The 21,557-nt window shown below is 40.1% G+C and overlaps 1 protein-coding gene and 1 pseudogene across 28 annotated transcripts in view; one reads left to right on the top strand and one right to left on the bottom strand.

Annotated features, from left to right (window-relative positions):
* Positions 1-15,203, bottom strand: part of LOC103348369 (ubiquitin-ribosomal protein eS31 fusion protein-like) — a 61,327-nt pseudogene extending 46,124 nt beyond the window's left edge.
* The window catches only part of ANKS1B (ankyrin repeat and sterile alpha motif domain containing 1B), a 1,216,905-nt gene that overhangs the window by 1,118,033 nt on the left and 77,315 nt on the right, over positions 1-21,557 (top strand). The gene's annotated exons all lie outside the window — the stretch shown is intronic.

The raw sequence follows: 21,557 nt of genomic DNA, 5'->3' as shown, positions 1-21,557 counted from the left end.
AGGACTAGAACCCGGTGTGCTGGCGCCGCAAGGCGGAGGATTAGCCTAGTGAGCCACGGCGCCGGCCAAGGGGCTGGGGGCTCTTAATGCGGGAGCCTTGTGTGCTGGGCCTGTGAGAACACTGTGGCTTTGCGTGAGGGTGCAGGGTGTGGCTGGGTCTTTAGGCAGTCACTGTGGACAGCTCCACATGCTCAGGGCTCCCTGATTCCCTGGTGAGGGTCACTGCTGCAGGATCCGTGCTCACACTGAGGGCTGCACAGATCCTTTGTGTGGTTCTTGTGGCAGCAGGATGAATATTGTACCTACTGGGGCGGGCCTAGCATCCAGGCATTGGTGTTCTTGGAGGAGAGGGGGTGAGCATGAGACTACGCCAACAGAACTGAACAAAAAAAACTCCCTTCTGATTAAAAAAAAAAAAAATACAGATTTGCCATGCCCCACCCTGGAGCATGGAACAGAGCTCCCTGTCCACACCCAGCACACGGCTCAGGGCATTCGTGGACAGAGTAGACACTCCACTGATCCACAGAGGCATAATCAAGTAAAAGCCATCACAGGGAAAAAAATAAACCAACAAGTATCTCCACAAAAATCTAAAAATAAACCCAGGGATTCAAGAAACAAGAATAAGGAAGACAATATGACACCCCCAAAGGAACACAACAACACGTCAATACTTGAATGTGAAAATGCAGAGACTGAAAAAATGCTAGAAACAGAATTCAAAACCTTGATTGTAGGATAACTTAGAAGTAATCAGAAGCAAATCCTTGAACTAAAGAAATTCATACATGATATGAAAGAAAATTTTTCTCCTAAAATAGAGATTTTAAAGAGAAAAAAATGAAATGTTAGAAATGAAGAATTCAATAGAACCAATAAAAAAATGCAGTGGAAACCTTAACAACAGAATCAGGCAGGAGAAAGAATATCTGAGTTAGAAGACAAATATCTGGAAATTTTACAGTCAGACCAAAAAAAAAAAAAGAGTAAACTAATAAAACAGTGTTGGAGATCTATGGGATACAATCAAATGACCCAGCATACAGGTCTGATGAGTTCCTGAACACATGGAAAAAGAGAATGGATTAGAAGGCCTTTTTAGTGAAACCATTACAGAAAATTTCCCTAACTTGGAGAAAGGGACGTCCAAGTACAGGAAGCACAGAGAACTCCCAATAGACATGAGCAGAAATTATCCTCACCACACACATTATAGTCATACCCTCCACAGTAAAACATAAAGAAAAGACTCTAAAATGTGCATGAGAGAAATGCCAGATTACTTTCAGAGGCTCTCCCATTAGACTCACAGCTGACTTCTCATCAGAAACCCTACGGGCTAGGAGAGAATGACAAGATATAGTCCAAGTCTTCAGAGAAAACTGTCAACCCAGAATACTGTACCCTGCAAAGCTCTAATTTATGAATGAAGGTGAAATAAAGACCTTCCATAACAAACAGAAATTGAAAGAACTTGTCACCACCCGTCTAGTCCCACAGAAGATGCTTAAGGATGTGCCGCACACAAACACAGAAACACGGTCATCAATATGAAAGAAGGTAAAGGAAGGAAAGCTCCCAGTAAAAGTACAAAGGAAATCCAAAGGGTAAAAAAAACGAATATTTATGGAAAAATTGCAGGCAAAAGTCGTTGCTTATCAATAGTCACAATGAATGTAAATGACATTAACTCTCCAGTTAAAAGATACAGACTGGCTTAATGGGAGGTGGGAGGGAAGTATCTATTTGCTGCCTACAGGAAACACATTTCACCAACAAAGATTCTTGCAGAGTGAAAATGAAAGGATGAAAAAAGTTATTCCATGCTAATAGAAACCAAAAAAAGGCTGGTATAGACATCATAATATCAAACAAAATAGACTTTAACACAAAAACTGTTAAAAGAGAAAAAGAAGGGCACTATCCTATGATTAAGGGATCAATTCAACAGGAGATGTGGCTGTAATAAATGTACATGCACCTAATTGCAGGGCACCTGGCTGTTTAAAAGAAATGTTAATGGATCTAAAGTGAGACATAGACACCCCCATACAGTAGTAGGGACTTCAGTACCCCACTTTCAGCAATGGACAGATCAACCAGACAGAAGATCGGCAAGGAAACAACAGTTAATCAACACTATAGACCAAATGGACCTAATGAATATCTACGGAACTTTTCATCCTTCAGTTGCAGAATACACATTCTTTTCACCAGTGCATGGAACTTCCTCTCAAATAGACCACAGGCCAGACCATAAAGCAAGTCTGAGCAAACTCAAAAAAAATGAAAATCACACTGTGCGTCCTCTCTGACCACAGTGGAATGAAGCTGGAAATCAACAACTCAAGTGTCTCTGGAACATATTAAAACGCATGGAGACTGAACAGCATGCTCCTAAATGAACAGTGGGTCATAGAAGAAATCAAAAGAAAAATCAAAAAACTGTTGAGGAACAGCTTTTTTTCCCATACTGTTTGTTGAACTCTTTACTTAATATAGAGTTCATCTTTTGTGTATAAAGTTAATTGAAAATAAATCTTAGCAGCCCTCAAGGCATTCGGATCTGGCTGAAGAGCCCATGAGAGTATTTTAGGCATGGAAAGCCAAGACACTCTGGCAAAAAAAAAAAAAAAAAAAAAACTAAATGAAAGATCTCTGCAAGTGAGATCCCAGTGGAAAGAATGGGCCATCAGAGAAGGAGGTTCCTTTCTCTGAAGGGAGGAGAGAACTTCCACTTTGACTATGACCTTGTCTAAATAAGATCAGAGTTGGCAAACTCAAAAGGCTTTCATAGCCTTGGCAACTTATGACAAGAGCCTAGGGTGATTACTGACGCCATAAACAAGAGTGTCAATTTGTTAAGTCAACAACGGGAGTCACTGTGCACTTAACTCCTCATGTAGGATCTCTGTTCTTAATGTGTTGTACAATGTGAATTAATGCTTTAACTAGTACTGAAACAGTATTTTACACTTTGTGTTTCTGTGTGGGTGCAAACTGTTGAAATCTTTACTTAATATACACTAAATTGATCTTCTGTATATAAAGAGAATTGAAAATGAATCTTGATGTGAATGGAATGGGAGAGGGAGCGGGAGATGGGAGGGTTGCGGGTGGGAGGGAAGTTATGGGGGACAAAAAGCCACTGTAATCCATAAACTGTACTTTGGAAATTTATATTTGTTAAATAAAAGTTTGTTTAAAAAAAGAAAATAGATCTTAGTAAAAATAAGAATGGGAATAGGAGAGGGAGAAGGAAGAAGGGGGGGGTATGGTGGGAAAATCACTAAAACTATGTTCCTAACGTATTTATAAAACATGAAGTTTGTAGACGTTAAATAGGAGGTTTCTGGGGTGAAAAAAAAAAAAAGGAGACAGAGATCTAGGAGACTCGTGCATGCTCCCTGTCTTGCCTCGTGATGCCCTGAGCCACCTCTGGCCTTTGCCACACAGAAGGTTATCACTAGATGCAGCCTCTCTTGCACATTGGTTCTGCTGTTTTACATTCATATCAGCAGTGCATTAGAGTTTCAGCTTCTCTGGCCTTGTCAATGCTTATTTTTTTCATAATAAATTGCTATTGGATGTAAAGTGGTTTTTCATTGTGGTTGTCATTTGCATTTACTTAGAGATAAGTAATGCTAGGATCTTTTCTGTACAAATCAGTCATTTATATACCTTCCTTGATTCAGTTAATCCTCTGCATTTTTTAATATTTTTTATTGCTTATGAGTTGTAGGATTTTCTTATATACTGTAAATTCCCAGTATTAATCTATTTTGAAACATAATTTGCAAATATATTTTCCATTAAATAGGTTGCCTTTTAACGTAGTTGAGTGTCTTGACATACAAAAGATTTTAATTTTATATAATGCCTCTTCTATTTTCTTTTGTTGTCCATGAAGTATAAAGACTGTGTCAAATAGATTATTGCCAACTTTAAAAAAAAAGAAAAAAGAAAAAAAAAAACATTTGGAGAGTAAAACTGTAGATGGGAGATTGCTCTCTCTTGATATCTCTCTCTCTCTCTCTCTCTCTGTGTGTGTGTGTGTGTGTGTTTTAAGTAAAATAAATAATCTTTTTTAAAAAGAGCATACATTCTGGAAGGCAGAACTGGATTCATTTCCTAATGGTGTCATCACTTTGAAAAGTTCCTTAAATTCCTGAGCGTCACTTTACTTATTTCCAAGTTGGAGATGATTACCAGCCCTGCAAGGTTGAAATGGTGAAGTGAAAGACGGTTTGTTTTGTAAACACATGTGTCCCCTTCCCATCTGCCCTTCATTTTGCATTCTTTCCATGGAGCCTCTTCCTGTGTTCAGTCAAAAATTCAGCTTTTCTTTGAACTGTGGCAAAGTCCTATCTTCTCCGTCTTGGACTTGCACAGTTGATGTCTGTTGGACACTTCATATAGGACATTGTATTTATTCTCTGTTAAATTGCATCTTTTTGGTATCAATTTGGCCTTTCAGCCTGTTGAGGGAATTTTGAATTTTGCATTGGCCTATTATTGTGTTAAATGTCCTTTACAGTTCGTGTCATGGAAAAATCTGATCAGTGCTCCTCTTATGTCTACTTTGACGACATTTATAAAAATATTGAATAGACTAGAATCCAGGACAAAGCCCTGTGGCATTCAATCAGTGGTCCCCCTGCAGGTTTTGACAAAGCCATTCATCATGCCTCTTAGGTGTAGATGTATAGCCAGCTGTGAATCCACTTAATTTTTCACTCATGGAGCCTACCATCTTACAGATAATGAAAGACTTCATCAAGTGCTTTATTTGAATCAAAGCCACTGTGTCTATGACATTCTCCTGGTCTGTCAACCTCATACTAATAACCTTGTCAAAAAAAAAATGAAATTAATATAGTTCAGCAAAAACTCATTCTTAATGAGACCACTGAAGTTTGAGAAGACTGGCAGCTGGTGCAGAGGTGGTTGGCAGGAGAAGCCCCACCCCCCGTGCCAGTTCCCAAACTGCCCTGGCTGCTGTGTTACACTGATGAGCTGACCAGATTCCAAGAGTGAGCTCAGCTCTTCCAGCTCAGAAGTGAGGCTTCATCGAAGCTCTGGGTGAAGTGGCAATTTTTTGAGACTCATGTTATTCTAGGCACTATGCCGAGTGCTTTGCCTGTGTCTCACTGAAACCTGACCATAACGCTAAGAGGTAAATATTCTTTTTTATCCTCATTATTTTGGATGACTTCAGGGATATTGAGAGATTATAAACAATTGGCCAGACGTCATATATAGTAAGTGCCAGAGCCAAGGCTCACACTCAGGTCACCCTGACACTGAGCCCGGCTCTTACATTCCATGTCTCCATGAGCAGATACTGTGCCTCGGTGGTGTTGATGTAATTTTGAATTGGGGAGGGAACAATGTATCTGGATTTCTAGTCTGTTGATGGAAAGGATTCTCTAACTGTAACTAAATGCTCCACCCTCTCCTGTCCTCAGTACTTCCTTTCCTGGTATCTGGATGCCCAGAAAGCTGACCCAGTAGTTGTGGCTATCTGCCACACGGGTCTTGGAATCTTATGGGACATTCCTTTGGATCAGTACAAGACCTGAGGAGTAGCCTCTGTCCTAGGGCAGAGAGTACCTTTGAAGTGATCATAGGGCTCATTGGTTTTAGATCCAGGCTCTACTGATAGGCTTCTCTGTACATGGTTTTATATGAATATTTTCTTTTTTTTTTTTAAGATTTATTTATTTGAAAGGAGGAGTTACAGAGGGGAGAGGGCCAGAGAGAAAGAAACCTCCTATCTGCTGATTCACTCCCCCAAAACACCACAGTGGCCACAGCTGGCCCCGGCTGAAGCTAGGAGCCCAGAACTCCATGCAGGTCTCCCATGTGGGTGCAGGGGCTCAAGCACTAGAGCCGTTTTCCACTGCTTTCAGAGGCACATTGGCAGGGAGCTGCATCAGAAGAAGAGCAGCCGGGACTTGAACCAGCGCTCTGATATGAAGGCAGCATCACAAGCAGCAGCTTAATTCACTGCACCACAACACCAAACCCTTTATAAAGATTTACTAGAAGTGCCATATAAATGGAATCACACGTATGTGATCTTTCACTTAGCATAATGTTTTTGTAGTCTGTCCATGCTATACCGTGTGCCAGTCCCTTCCTTGTGTTATTGAGCAGCATTCCATTACTTACCCACTGACCAGTTGTTGGGACATTAGATTGTTTGCGGTTTTCAGCTGTTATGAATACAGGTGTTTAAATATTCATGTACCAATCTTTGTGCAGATGTATATTTTCATTTTTTGAGTTGCTAGCTAGAAGTAAACTTGCTAGCTTATGTTTTTTTTAAAGTGGTCATATTTAAAAGAGACTGGCAGCTTTCTAAGATGTGACTGTACCATTTTATATTCTGGTTGGCACTACGAAGGTTCCAGTTGCTCCCTATCCTCATGACCATTTGGTATTGTCAGTCTTTTTTATTTTAGTCATTCGAATGTGTATAGTGTTTCCCAGCTTTATTCTCTTTTGTGTTTCTCCAGGAGATAAGGAAAGGGAGAGTTGTATGGGGAGGTAAGGGCTGATAGAAGAAAAGGGCTTATAAGAAATCTATCTATCACTGTCATCATCCTGTTCTTTTCTCATCTTAAATTTGCCCTTGGGTCTAACAACATCAGCTTTCCTTCTAAATGCTTTTTTTTCCTTAACCTTTAACATTCCTTTCCACTCCATGTATAAGCTGGAATATGGAAAGCTCGCAATTCTGAAATGTGGTATTATAGCCAGGCTAAGTAAAATCCATGGATGCATTTTTACAACCGTAACTTGAGCTAGTTTCAGATAGATTTTTACCTCCTCCCACATCTAATTCTTTTATAAAGACTACTGACAGGCAACAGAATTGACTACATTTTTTAATCCATTGCCTCTTTTCACCTTCTGATGGAGGGTGTTATATGCCAGGAAAATAGCTCAACAGCAAGAAAAAAGGCAGAGCAACAACAGAGCAGAAAGTCCATTTATGATTCAAAAATTGAATAACCAGATCCCCATGTACCTGGGGTTATCTTGAGATTCGATTTGTCCAGAAGCCTCTTTAAAACTGTGTATATTTTCACATATTTTGACTTATTTTATAGTATATGGACATATGTTGATAATGAATGTTTTAAAGTGTTTTCATTGTATACTCCTATTGGGTTTTTTCCTTTTACTTATTTATCTTTTTTTTTTTTTTATTTGAAAGCTAGAGAAATATCTTCTATCTGCTGGTTCACTTCCCTAATGCCCACAATAGCCAACACTGGGCCAGGCCAAAGCAGGAGCCAGAAACTCATCTGGGTCTCCCGTGTGGGTGGCAGGATCCGGCTGTTTGAGCTGCTTCCTAAGGTGCACAAAAGCAGGAAGATGGATGGAGAGTGGAACAGGGACTCAGATTCACACACTCCAGGATGGGATGCCGCCATCTCAAAGTGGTGGCTTCACTGGTACTCCAGATGCCTACACCATGAATTTTTATAACCATAATTTTATTTGCAGTACTGAGAGCATTAGTCACACCATAAAATTAATCATAAATTTTATGATCTCAAACATTGAAAAAGTGGGGAAATACCCTCAATACCTGTAAAAATCCCTGTGATTGGCAAAATATAAGCAAAACAACAGTGTCTCAACTCCTTAAAATACAAAGTGTATTAATAATACAGAGAGATTTGCAGTTTTCAAATACTATTAGCACATCATCACATCACCAAGAATAACTTCAGGGGCCAGTGCAGTGGCATAGTAGGTAAAATCGCTGCTGCATGCAGTGCCGGCATCCTACATAGGCACTGGTGTGAGTCCCAGCTGCTCCACTTCTGGTCCAGCTCCCAGCTAATGTGCATGGGAAAGCAGTGGAAGATGGCCCAATTCCTTGGGCCCCTGCACCATGTGGGAGACCCAAAAGAAGCTCCAAGCTCCTGGCTTCAGATTGACCCAGCTCCTGCTGTTGCAGCCATTTGGGGAAGTGAATTAGCAGATGAAAGACATCTCTCTCTCTCTCTCTCTCTCTCTTTCTTTCTCTCTGCCTCTGCCTCTGCCTCTGCCTCTGCCTCTCTGTAATTCTGCCTTCCAAATAAATAAATCTCTTAAATAACTTCAGATATGGAATATTGCACATTTTTCCCATTTTCTTTTGTAACCAATTTTTTCTTCAGTACTCTCAGTACCTGGGTTATTTAACAGTTTCTCTTATGAAAGCCTAACTTGCAGCAAGCTGTACTTACACTGACTTACATGGAAATTAGTTAGCAACTGATTGGTTTGTTGTTTTTTTTTTAATCTTCTGGAGTAATGTTTATGTGAAAATATAATCAGAAAATTAGTACCTTCATCAAGAGGTAATTCAGGGAGCTTCACAAATAAACCTAGGATCTCATTGATTACAAAAGAAAGCTTTGTGCCTCCAAAACCCTTCAATGCTCAGAGGCAATTATACCATTAAGGTCTCTCTCTATATGCAAAGATTATCTCATTTCCTCATAATTAGTGTTTCCTATTTATTGAGAGAGGCTGTTTTCAGAAAACACACATGCTCCCTCCTCACTCTTTCTCACAGTCTTTTACTCTCTGGAGCTGTGTAACTTGGGACCTTGCTTCCTTCCCAGAGGTTACTAGAGTTTACTTCCATGGCATCTGTCACAAAAGACTTATTTGTTGATAATTTAGTAGTAGTTGTTTTGACGGCTGCTCAGAAGGAAAAGAGAATTTGGAAAATCTGGTAGAGGGGTTTTTCTTAGACGATGCGGTAGAAGTCAAAGGAAAGAGTTGCAGATGGCGTGAGTCAAAGAAATTGTGCTGTACTATGGTAAGACCGCATATTGTAGTTAAGGTGCAAGAGCTCAGAATGAATTAGAAAAGGAAAGGAATAAAAAATACGGGTGCTCTCTTCCTTCCCTTTCTGTCTTTCAGAGACACCTCTCCTTCGTTTATTGTCTACCTTGAAAAGAGTCAGAGTCAAGATCCCAGGGATGCACCGTGGAGGTGTACTTGTGTGCTAGAGGCTGTGAGAAACCCTAGGATGCAGTGACATCTATGAGTCTTCCCAGAGCATACAGACTGTTTGATCAGATGAGACACACAGAGAGAGCTAGTTTTGTATGCCAGGACCTGTCAAGAGTCAACAGCAACTTGCAAATAGTAGAGAAATTCAGAGAGGTCCGTGTCATCCAGGGAGAGCAAGGAAGGCTTTAGGCAGATCTTTATTTCATCTTTGCAAGATTCTAATGAAAAGGGGGCCAAGGATGTTCTAGAATGTGCAGCAATGTGTATGTGTGGGGCAAAGAGATAATAGGAGAGAGGGCTCGAGAAGTGATAAGCATTGTTCTTGATCTAAAATCTACTCTGAGATATCCATACTAGCATATTTAAATAACAAAGCTAGTATTCAAAATATTGCTGATAGGGTAAGAACATTTTAAATTTCCATTATACTTAATATAGAAATAATGGCTTAATTCAGTGCCTTGTAATTCCCAAGGAAGCTGCCTAATCATTCTCATTCAACTCACAGAAATACTTTTTAAGCAGGGAAGGCTGTTTAAACATATGTAATTCGATAGATGGGTGATAAGAGAGGTAAGAATAAGTAACTCTACACACGTGTATGTATATATGCATAAATGTAAATATATACACCTATATACACACACATACTTTGTGTATTTTTTTATTTTTTTTTTATTTTTATTTATTTTTTTTTTTTTTTGACAGGCAGAGTGGACAGTGAGAGAGAGAGAGACAGAGAGAAATGTCTTCCTTTGCCGTTGGTTCACCCTCCAATGGCCGCCGCGGCCGGCGCGCTGCGGCCAGCGCACCGCGCTGAGGCCAGCGCACCGCGCTGATCCGATGGCAGGAGCCAGGAGCCAGGTGCTTTTCCTGGTCTCCCATGGGGTGCAGGGCCCAAGCACCTGGGCCATCCTCCACTGCACTCCCTGGCCACAGTAGAGAGCTGGCCTGGAAGAGGGGCAACCGGGACAGAATCCGGCGCCCCAACCGGGACTAGAACCCGGTGTGCCGGCGCCGCTAGGCGGAGGATTAGCCTAGTGAGCCGCAGCGCCGGCCTTTTGTGTATTTTTTTAAACTCCAGGATGGAGAGCCCTGTAAGACTGGATATTTTTGGTTCATTGTGGCTCACAGATTGCATAAAATTATAGTTGTATGTGAAAGACATCCAATAAATACTTGTTGAATAACATTGTAATTGTCCCATATACATCACTGAAATACATGTAGGATCACTAAGCTAGAACAGGGAGAGGAAGAACCAGATGTCATGTCTTTCTGCTTCTGTGGCCCTTCTAGCCAACACAGCATGCCAGGCTTGGATTGTTGCAGGCCAAGAAATGAATAAGAAAATGTCAAAAGTTAAAATTAAATGCAGGGCAGGTGTTTGGTCTAGCCATTAAGCTGTTGGTTGAAACATCTGTGTCCCTCATCAGAGTGCCTGGGTTCTAGTTTTGGCTTTGTTTCCATAACAGCTTCCTGCCACTGTAGACCCTGGGAGCAGTAATAATAGGTCAAGTAATTGGGTTTCTGCCACCCACTTGGGAAGCCTAGATTGAGCTTCCAGTTCCTGGCTTGAGCCAGAGCTAGACCCTGGCTCCGTGCAATCCCAGGCCTTGGGGCATTTGGGGAGTGAACGCTTGGAGGGGAACTCTATTTCTGTGTCTCTCCAAAAACATCAGGTGCAAGTTGAAGCAAGGATTTCTGGAATTGTGGGAATTGAAATAAGTTGATCCACAGGCACAGTTTTGCCTGGATGTTTCCAGATGGAAGGTGTTTAGAAATTATTACCAGGCAAAGGGTGAAAGTTTGACATTCAGTTGTAATTTTAGTTCTGCAGATGGGAACAACGCACCTCCGTTTCCACTCTGGGTGTTTAAGGACAGCAGAACTCCTTGTCTCCCTGGCAGGCTTGCAGACTGACTAAAAGAGGCTCCTCCGAAGGACCATCAGCATCGTAGAGCCACATGGCCATTACTCTGTAGTTGGCAAATAAGTAGGAAGGAGCAGAGGAGTAATCTACTCCCCTCAGTGGAAGGAAATTCCAATGCAAGGTGAAGCCATTTCCTCCCCTCCCTAAATAAAAGCCCAGACGTGCAAAGGACGCAGTCCCAGGGTAGTGATAACGGCAACTGCTCATGCTCGGCATTGCTGCATGTGTCATCTCTAGAGAATTCCAGCTGCATGTGCCGTATCACGTCTGTCAGCTTAACTCTGAACTCCGAAACAGAACCAATCAGAATGTGACACTGAGGAACGTTATGCAGATATGTGATTTTCCCTGGAGAGCTTGGTCCAGCCATCAATAAATGGGTTGGGATTTTATGCAGAACAGGGAGACTATCGCTACATGACTTTTCTTTGTGACTTGAGGTTTTCTTCAGAGTTTTTCATACTGTGTCTGTGCAAACATAGCAATAAAAATGGAAATTGGAGGGAAATAGGATTTTGTAAGCATGTGAAATGTCTGATATCCAGAAAAAGTTTTAGTCTGATATCCATACTAAATTTACAACAATACAGGGAATGGTCTGTATGTTATAAAATGTTTATTTAAAGCAATATTATGGTAATACAGTTACTTAAAATGTCTACTGAGAGTTATATATGTAAAAAAGAGTTCTTAGTTTTAATAGTGCATGAAAAAAACCCAGGTGAAAATTATATTTACAATATGGAATACTTCTAAAAGTCCATGGAAAATGGAATTGAAACGTTAAGTTTATTGAGGCCCAAAAGCTTCTGAAATCCATGCATACAAAATTCATGGAAAAATGTGTATCATCCTAAAGATATGTAGAGATTTCAAACTTTTTGCCTCAAAATAGGCTTATCTTTTTTCAGATTTTGTCTACATTTTCAAAGATTTATTCATCTATTTGAAAGTCAGAGTATCTTAAAAAAGAGGGAAGGAGAGAGGAACCGTCTGTCTGCTGATTCACTCCCCAAATGCTTAAAACAACTGGGGCTCAGCCAGGCCAAAGCTTGGAGCTGGGAACTCCATCCAGGCTCCCACATGAGTCGCAGAACAAATAATTCTTGGCTGCCCTTTTAGCAGGGAGCTGGATGGGAAGCTGAGCAGCCAGGCCTGGAGCCAGCACTCTGATATGGGATGCTGGCGTCCTAACTCATGATGCCACAAGGCAGGCCCCTACAATTATCTTTTAATTTTACGTCGTTGGGAGTGCTTGCAAATGACCACCACAAAACATAATCATGGGGAGGAAGATGAAATATGCCTAAGTGTTGATAGCCGATGGATAACTGGTTTTCTTATTTGTGTTTCTGTATCTTTTAAAGTATCTATAACAGGAAATCAAAACATTCAGTTTTTTAAGAGAAGGTAAAGGTGGTCTGGCACTGTGGTTTAGCAGGTAAAACTGCCACCTGTGGCCCTGACATCCCATATGGGTGCCTATTCGAGTCCTGACTGCTCCACTTCTGATCCAGCTCCCTGCTGATGTGCCTGGGAAAGCATAGGAGGATGGCCCAAGTCCCTGGCCCCTGTACCCACGTGGGAGATCCAGTGAAGTTCCTGGATCCTGGCTTCAGCCTGGCTGAGCACCGAGCCATGACAGCTATTTGGGAAGTGAACCAGCTGATGGAAGACCTCTCTGTCTGTCTTTCTCTCTCTAACTCTGCCTTTCAAGTAAATAAATAAATCTCTAAAAAGAGTGAAGGTAAAGGAAGCACATGTTTAATTTATTTCGTATTATATTCAGCATGTTTATATCACGTTGAACTTGAAAAAATTTGAGTATACTGACTTTCAGCTTTGCTGTGACATATATTCTGTTTTTGAGCTATCACAAGGATAATGTCATTATATTGTCTGGCAGAATTCCGGCAGCTAAACCCAGAAACATAAATGACAATGACATAATATTATAGCACTGTCACTCAGAAAAGTATTTCTCCTATTGCTGGAATTTGCAACAGGGTTTCTGAAGTTGTCCAGTTGAATAGATGCTGGAGAAAATTCCTGGAGACAGCTACTATTGTGATGAATGGATACCAATTTGTGACCATCCTGTGTTATTTCAACAGGATCCCTTGCCTTTAACCAACCTGCATTTCCCTTATGATGGTTGTGGTAAAAACCATTAGGAAAACATGCAAACAGCATTTATTTCTTATCTGTTGGAAGTAGCTGGAAACACATTCCTATCCCCATTTGTATAATAATATTTTTTCCTTTTTTTAAAGATTTATTTTATTTATTTGAAGGAGTTACAGAGAGGTAGAGCCAGAGAGAGAGAGAAAGAGAGGTCTTCCATCCGCTGGTTCACTCCCTAAATGACCGCAACAGCCAGAACTGAGCTGATACGAAGCCAGGAGCCAGGAGCTTCTTCCAGGTCTCCCACGCAGGTGCAGGGACCCAAGGACTTGGGCCATTTTCCACTGCTTTCCCAGGCCATAGCAGAGAGCTGGATTGAAAGTGGAGCAGCCAGTACGCAAACTGGCACCCAAACTGCCAGCACTACAGGCCGGGGCTTTTAACCCACTGCGCCACAGCACTGGCCCCTATTTTTTTCTTAATTAGTGGTTTGCAGTGCAGTTATTTGTGCCCAATCTCTGCAATATTATAAATCCTGTTCATGTTTCACTTCTGAATCCTCCAAATAATTTGTGGCAGAAATTCCATATTTTTCTAGTTGGACTATGTTGCCTCGATATCTTAGAATAACAAAATCTCAAATACATTACCATTACTTCATCTTTTACTCCCATTGAGTTTCTTCTACACATGGTTAACGTTCATCTAAGCAGCTGTGAAAATTCTAAATGATTCTTCTCTATCACAGTAACCATTGCTGTGGCTTTTTGAAAACTGCAAGTTTGCTGGTCATCAGTCATGATGCCTTCAGCAGTGGGAGTCCACTACTGCAGGAGCCCATCCTGGTTCCAGAACTGATCAGCCACTAAGCTGTTCAGACTTGGCTTTTCCACAACAACTATTCTTATTTGTAATATTCTCTGTGTTACTGCCTGATAATTGGATTTATTATTGTTGGCTTGGGAGTTTTGAAGCCAAATGTCACACTCTGCTGTTCCACTGTTGGCCAGTTTGGATTGAACCTTGAGAGATGATGGTTTCTCGCTCTTTTGGCCTATAGCTTTAACATGGCTCTGAGTCTTATCCAAAACTGAATTAGTTTAATATCTTCAGATGGCCAAGACCCAACATAAATCTTTTAAACAATAATTCAAAATAAGAAGTACCATATTAAGAAATGATATTATGGCATGACCAAAGCTTAGCTAAGGCCAAAGGTATAGAGGTTAATAGCCAAAAAAGAAGTAAAGACGAGGTTAATAACCAGGTACAAATCCTATCCATGATACCTGTTAGCGGTGTGACCTTACACAAATTACTCAATAGTTCTAGGTGTCATATTTTGTGTCCCTAAAATGGGAATGACAATATTATTGTAAAAATCAAATGAGTTATCTCTGTACTTATATAATGTATTTAGGACAGTTTCTATCATAACTAGCACATAGAAAATGTTCAATAAATGGTAGTAATTGGCAATATCTGTGGTTCTATAGGCTCCTTTCTAATAAATAAGGAAGGTTACTTAAGTGGTGCTGACATGAATCGTCATCCTGTCACCCTCTGCTTGATATTTCTGTGGAGGGGGACAGCAAAGGTGTTCTCGTATAGGAGAGGCCTCCACTTGCCTCCTATTGGAGGTTAAGCAGTATGAATGGGAGAAAAACACGTGCTTTTAAATTAGGTTAGCATCAGACTAAAAGCTAGAAATCGGACACATCCCTGCCAGGAGGAGTTTCTTCAATGAGAGCTTTTCCAAGCTTAGCCAGATCTCTCCGTGCAAAGCAACAGGTTCTCTATTTGACATGATTCACTTTGTGACAATGAACAAGTCCTTATTATTTTGGGTCAGGGTTTCCATGGCTCCTCAGAGTCCAGTAGCTGGAACAGACACACTGGGAAGTTTGAGTCTCCTATTTGCAAGCACCATGAGCGTTTATCTCACAATTTCACTCTTCAGCTTGCCAGCAACCTTAGCGATCAGCAATACCCACCTCACTCCATAGCGAAAAAACTGAGATTCGCGGATTGGGGTGACCTGCCCAAAATTGAGTGGTGGCAGAGTAAACCGAAAGCAACGATGGGGTTCCCACCAGCCCAGTTTTACCCCAGTCATTTGTTTTTAGGTGTCAGTTATTTGTCAAAGTGATCTTGAGTGTGTTACTGTGAAAACATTTCTGAGCAGATTCAGGAACTTTACATAGCAACACCAGCATTGGGTTCAGTTACCAGGAGAAAGGCAGTGGGATTTTATGGGGCAATTTAGACCCAATAGAAGCCTTTGGCAAAGTAATTGAGAACAAGAATAACGGAGAACAAGAGAATAATAAGAGAATGGGGTATTTAGACTTGTAAAATATCTTTGAGAAAGTTAATGGTGTATTTTTCTAAAATGGGGAGATTCTTTCATCTCAATACTTAGAAAAAAAGAAACAATGCAAGAATGTAAGAGAATTTCTATGAATCATATAAATAATGCTGTCTACAAGTACTCTGCACTAGGACCATTCTCATTTAGCATATTCATAAATCATCTGAAAGAAGGAGGACATTGTGAGATTTTAAGGTTTGCAAGAACTGCTAAGCTCTACCAGGTAGTGATGTGTCAAGCTGGTTAACATAAATGGAGAAAGGAACACAGGACAGAGTGACTGGGCAGAAGCATGGACGCGTGGCAGATGGGCTTCTGCATGGACAACTGGAAGATAAAGCATTTGGGGAGAAATAATTCTACCCACTCTTCTAAGATTAAAGGGCTTTGCATTATCAGCCCTAACACAATTAGGAAATCTTATAGTCAGTATATACGTTCATCTATAGCTATTCCCACTACAGCTAAAAGGCCAGCCAGAAATCAAGTGTGTTTAGAAAGGATATTTTAAAAGCAGCACCCTCTCGGGTATAAAACCCTGATTCACTTATACCTGCCATATTTTTTAAGAAAGCTTTTATTTAATGAATATAAATTTCATAGGTACAGCTTTAGGAATATAGTGGTTCTTCCCCCGATACCAGCCCTCCTACCCTCAGTCCCTCTTCCATCCCATTCTTCATTAAGATTCATTTTTAATTATCTTTTTATATAGAAGACCAACTCTATACTAAGTAAAGATTTCAACATTTTGCACCCACACAGGCACACAAAGTATAAAGTACTATTTGAAGACAAGTTTTACTGTTAATTTTCATAGTACAACTCATTAGGGATAGAGGTCGTACATGGGAAGCAAGTGCACAGTGACTCCTGTTGCTGATTTAACAAGTGACATTCTTATTTATGACTTCAGTGATCACCCAGGGCTCTTGCTATGAGCTGCCAAGCTATGGGAGACTTTTGATTCCACAAAATCCATCCGTATTTAGACAGGGTCATAAGCAAAGTAGAAGTTCTCTCCTCCCTTCAGAGAGAAGTATCTCCTTCTTTGATGGCCCCCTCTTTCCACTGGGATCTTACTCCCTGAGATTTTGGTCATTTTTTGCCACAGTGACTTGGCTTTCCATGCCTGAAATGATCTCAAGGGCTTTTCAGCCAGATCAGAATGTCTTAAGGGCTGATTCTGAGGTCAGAGTGCTGTTCAGGATGTTTGTCATTCTATGAGTCTGCTGTGGATTGCTCCCCATGTTGGAACATTCTTTCCTTTTTAATTCCATCTATTGTTATTACCACACACTTGGTCTTATTTATGTGAACCCTTTGACACTTAATCCTATATATATGATCAGTTACATACTTAATATGATCACTTTAACATGTAAGATGGCATTAGTACTACCCAGCTTAATGGGATTTGGAGTTCCATAGCAAGTTTTTAGCTTTACTCCTAGGGGTAAGTCCCTGGGAATGTGTGCTAAACTGTACATCTCTTCCCTCTTTTATTCTCTTTTTTTTACTGGGATCTATTTTCAATTGGATTTAAACACCTGTGAATAATTTTGTGTTAAGTAAAGAGTTCAACCAATTGCATAGAAAAATAAAATAATAAAAAAAATAATAAAACCGTTCCTCAACAGTCAAGACAAGGGCTGTTCAAGTCATTGCTTCTCATAGTGTCAGTTTCATTTCCACAGGTTTCCTTTTAGGTGCTCTGTTAGTTGTCACACATCAGGGAGAACATATTATATTTGTCTCTTTGGGACTGGCTTATTTCGTTAAGTATGAAGTTTTCCAGATTCAACCATTTTGTTGCCCATGATCAGATTCTGGTTTTTTTTTTTTTTACTGCTGTGTAGTATTCCATATAGTACATATCCTGTAATTTCTTTATCCCATCTTCTGTTGACAGGCATTTAGATTGATTCCACCTCTTAGCTATTGTGAACTGAGCTGCAATAAACATGGAGGTGCAGATAGCTCTTTACTTGCTGATTTTATTTCCCTTGGGTAAATTCTGAGGAGTGGGATGGCTGGGTCGTATTGTAGGACTATATTCAGATTCCTGAGGTATCTCCAAACTGTCTTCCATAGTGGCTTTACCAGTTTGCATTCCAACCAACAGTGGATTAGGGTTCCTTTTTCCCCACATCCTCATCAGCATTTGTTGTTTCTTTATTTCTGTATGCCAGTCGAACTGGAGTGAAATAAAACCTCATTGTGGTTTTGATTTGCATTTCCCTGATGGCTAGTGATCCTGAACATTTTTTCATCTGTCTATTAGCCATTTGGATTTCCTCTCTTGAAAAATGTCGTCTCAAGAGCGTCAGGTGATCACTGACATCATAAATAAGAGTGTCAATTGTTAAATCAACAAAAGGAGTCACAGTGCACTTACTCCCAATGTAAGACCTCTCTCCTTAATGTGTTCTACTATAAGAATTAATGGTAAAACTAGTCTTCAAACAGTACTTTATACTTAGTGTTTCTGTGTGGGTACAAACTGTTGAAATCTTTACTTAGCATATACTAAATTGATCTTCTGTATATAAAGATAATTGAAAATGAATCTTAATGAAGAATGGGATGGGAGAAGGAGTAGGAGGTGGGATGGTTTGGGGGTGGGAGGGCTGGTATGGGAGGGAAAACTGCTATAATCCAAAAGTTGTACTTATGAAATTTATATTTAATGAATAAAAGCTTTCTATAAAAAAAGAAAAAAAGTCTGATGAAGTCTTTGGTCTATCTCTTAACTGGGTTTTTTGTTTTGCTGTTGTGGAGTTTCTTGATCTCTTTGTAAATTTTGGTTATTAATCCTTTATCAGTTGTATAGTTTGCAAATAATTTTTCCCATTCTGTCAGTTGCCTCTTCACTTTCCTGTTTCTTTTGCCATACAGAAACTTCTCAATTTGATGTAATTCCATTTGTTAAGTTGGGCTTTGAAAGCCTGTGCCACTGGGGTCTTTTCTAAGAAGTGTTTGCTTGTGCCAATGTCTTGAAGAGTTTCTCTAATGTTCTCTAATACTTTGATAGTGTAGGGTCATAGATTTAGATCTTTAATCCATGTTGAGTGGATTTTTGTGTAAGGTGTAAGGTAGGGGTCTAGCTTCATACTGCTGCATGTGAAAATCCAGTTTTCCCTGCACCATTTGTTGAAGAGACTGTCCTTGCTCCAGGGATTGGTTTTAGCTCCTTGATCAAATATAAGTTGCTTGTAGATGTTTGGATTGATTTCTGGTGTTTCTATTCTGTTCCATTGGTCTGTCCATCTGTTTTTGTACCAGTACCAGGCTGTTTTGATTATAACTTCCCTGTAGTATGTCTTAAAAATCTGTTGTTGTGATGCTCCAGCTTTGTTTCTATTGTATAAGATTGCTTTAGCTATTCGAGGTCTCCTGTGCCTCTGTATGAACTTCAGCATCATTTTTTCTAGATCTGAGAAGAATTTGTTTGGTATTTTGATTGGTGTTGCATTTAATCTGTAAATTGCTTTCAGAAGAATGGACATTTTGAAGATATTGATTCTTCCAATCCATGAGCATGGAAGATTTTTCCATTTTTTTGTATCTTCTATTTCTTTCTTTAATGTTTTGTAATTCTCATCATAGAGGTCTTTGACATCCTTGGTTCAATTTATTCCAAGGTATTTGAATTTTTTGTAGCTATTGTGAATGGGATTGATCTTAGAAGTTCTTTCTCAGCCATGGCATTGCCTGTGTATACAAAGACTGTTGATTTTTTAGTATTGACTTTATGTGATGCTACTATACCAAACTCTTCTATGAGTTTCAATAGACTCTTAGTGTAGTCTTTTGGATCCTAGATATAGATATAGATATAGAATCATATCATCTGCAAATAGGGATAGTTTGACTTTTTCCTTCCCAATCTGTGTTCCTTTGATTTCTTTTTCTTGCCTAATGGCTCTGGCTAAAACTTTCAGGACTATATTGAATAGCAATGGTAAGAGTGGGCATACCTTTCTAGTATTAGATCTCAGTAGGAATGCTTCCAACTTTTCCCCATTCAATAGGATGCTGGCCATGGGTTTGTCATAAACTGCCTTGATTGTGTTGAGGAATGTTCCTTCTGTATCCAATTTGCTTATGGTTTTCATCATAAAATGTGTTGTATTTTATCAAATGCTTTCTCTTCATCCATTGAGATAATCATATGGTTTTTGTTCAGCAGTTTGTTAATGTGATGTATCATTGATTGATTTGCTAATGTTGAACCATCCATGCATACCAGGGATAAATCCCACTTTGAGTGGATGATCTTTCTACGTGTTGTTCGATTCAATTGGCTAGAATTTGTTGAGGATTTTTGTGTCTATGTTCATTAGGGGAATTGGTCTGTAATTCTCTTTCTCTCTTGCATCTTTTTCAGGTTTAGGAATTAAGGTTATGCTGGCTTCATAGAAAGTTTAGGAGGATTCCCTCTCCTTATTGTTTTGAATAACTTGAGAAGAATTGGAGTTAATTTTTCTTTAAATGTCTGGTAGAATTCAGCAGTGAAGCCATCCAGTCCTGGGCTTTTCTTTTTGGGGAAGGCCTTTGTTACTGATTCAGGTTTTGTTTTGTTTTGTTTTGTTTTGTTTTGTTTTGTTTTGTTTTGTTTTGTTTTTGACAGGCAGAGTGGACAGTGAGAGAGAGAGACAGAGAGAAAGGTCTTCCTTTGCCGTTGGTTCACCCTCCAATGGCCACCATGGCCGGCGCGCTGCGGCTGGCGCACCGCGCTAATCCAATGGCAGGAGCCAGGTACTTATCCTGGTCTCCCATGGGGTGCAGGGCCCAAGTACCTGGGCCATCCTCCACTGCACTCCCTGGCCACAGCAGAGAGCTGGCCTGGAAGAGGGGCAACAGGGACAGAATCCGGTGCCCTGACTGGGACTAGAACCCGGTGTGCCAGCACCGCAAGGCGGAGGATTAGCCTAGTGAGCTGCGGCGCCGGCCGCTGATTCAGTTTTCATTTTGGTTATGGTTCTGTTTAGGTTTCTGTGTCTTCATGGCTCAATTAAGGTAGGTTTATGTCCAGGAATCTATTTCTTCTAGGTTTCCCATTTTGTTGGCATACAGCTCTATGTAGTAATTTCTGATGATTCTTTTTATTTCTTTAGTGTTTGTTGTTACATTTCCTTTTTTCATCTCTGATTTTTATTGATTTGGGAATTCTCTCTCCTTTTTTTGGTTAGTTGGGCCAGTGGTGTGTCAGTTTTGTTTATTTTTTCATATTGTGAGCCTTTTTTTCAACAAACCCTAAGCAGTTTACAGGGTAGGAAAAGGTCCAGAGAATGGCAACTAAAATGATCTTTGGGAAAGAGGAGCTGCTTTAGGTTAACAAACTTGCAATGATTAGGATGCATCAGATTGGGAAGATAACAGTTTATAAAATCGTGAGGGTATGGTGCATATACACATTTACCTTGGTTAACACTTACCATCCCATCATCATCAACTGACATGGGGTTTGGGAAGATATAAAGGGGTTGACATAGTGCTAATTAAAATCTAAATCAGTTAAGGCAGAAAGACCATTAGGCTAACTGATAAATAGGTAAATAAAAATTCAAGGTACCAAGGGATGTGTACCAAAGAAATGCCCACCTCTCCCCAAAAAAACTTGTAAAGAGAGGAGAATTTTTACTTAAGTTGTAATTACTTTGGAAACTAATGACAAAGCCAAAGTTGCTGTATCCTGGCACTATACATGGGGGTGGAAGGAGTAAGTACATTTTTATGAATGGATTTACAATATATTGATTTTAAAAATCAGTAATATTTAGAGACATACCCAAGCTTTGCGGTGTATACCTTAGAATGAAACAAAAACCTGATTCAAATCCTGTAGTACTAGCTCTTGCGTAAGCAGTGTAACCACTCTGAACCTCCATTTCTCCATCTGTGACATGAGAAAACCCCTTCTACAAAGAGATCTTGTCAAAACTGAAGGGAGTGGCGTCTGTAAAGTATCAGGAATAGGACCGGGGCTTGAGGATCTGTGCAGTGCTTAGTTCCCTAAGACACTGCTTGCACAGCATCCTTCAACAGCATGGTCAGACTCCACAGCCCAGCCTGGGGAGACGCTGAGTCCACCCC

The sequence above is a fragment of the Oryctolagus cuniculus genome, chromosome 11 (assembly GCF_964237555.1).
Source record: "Oryctolagus cuniculus chromosome 11, mOryCun1.1, whole genome shotgun sequence".
Taxonomy (NCBI): domain Eukaryota; kingdom Metazoa; phylum Chordata; class Mammalia; order Lagomorpha; family Leporidae; genus Oryctolagus; species Oryctolagus cuniculus.
Note: the sequence above shows the minus strand (reverse complement) of the source record. Positions and strands in the feature narration are given on the sequence as shown.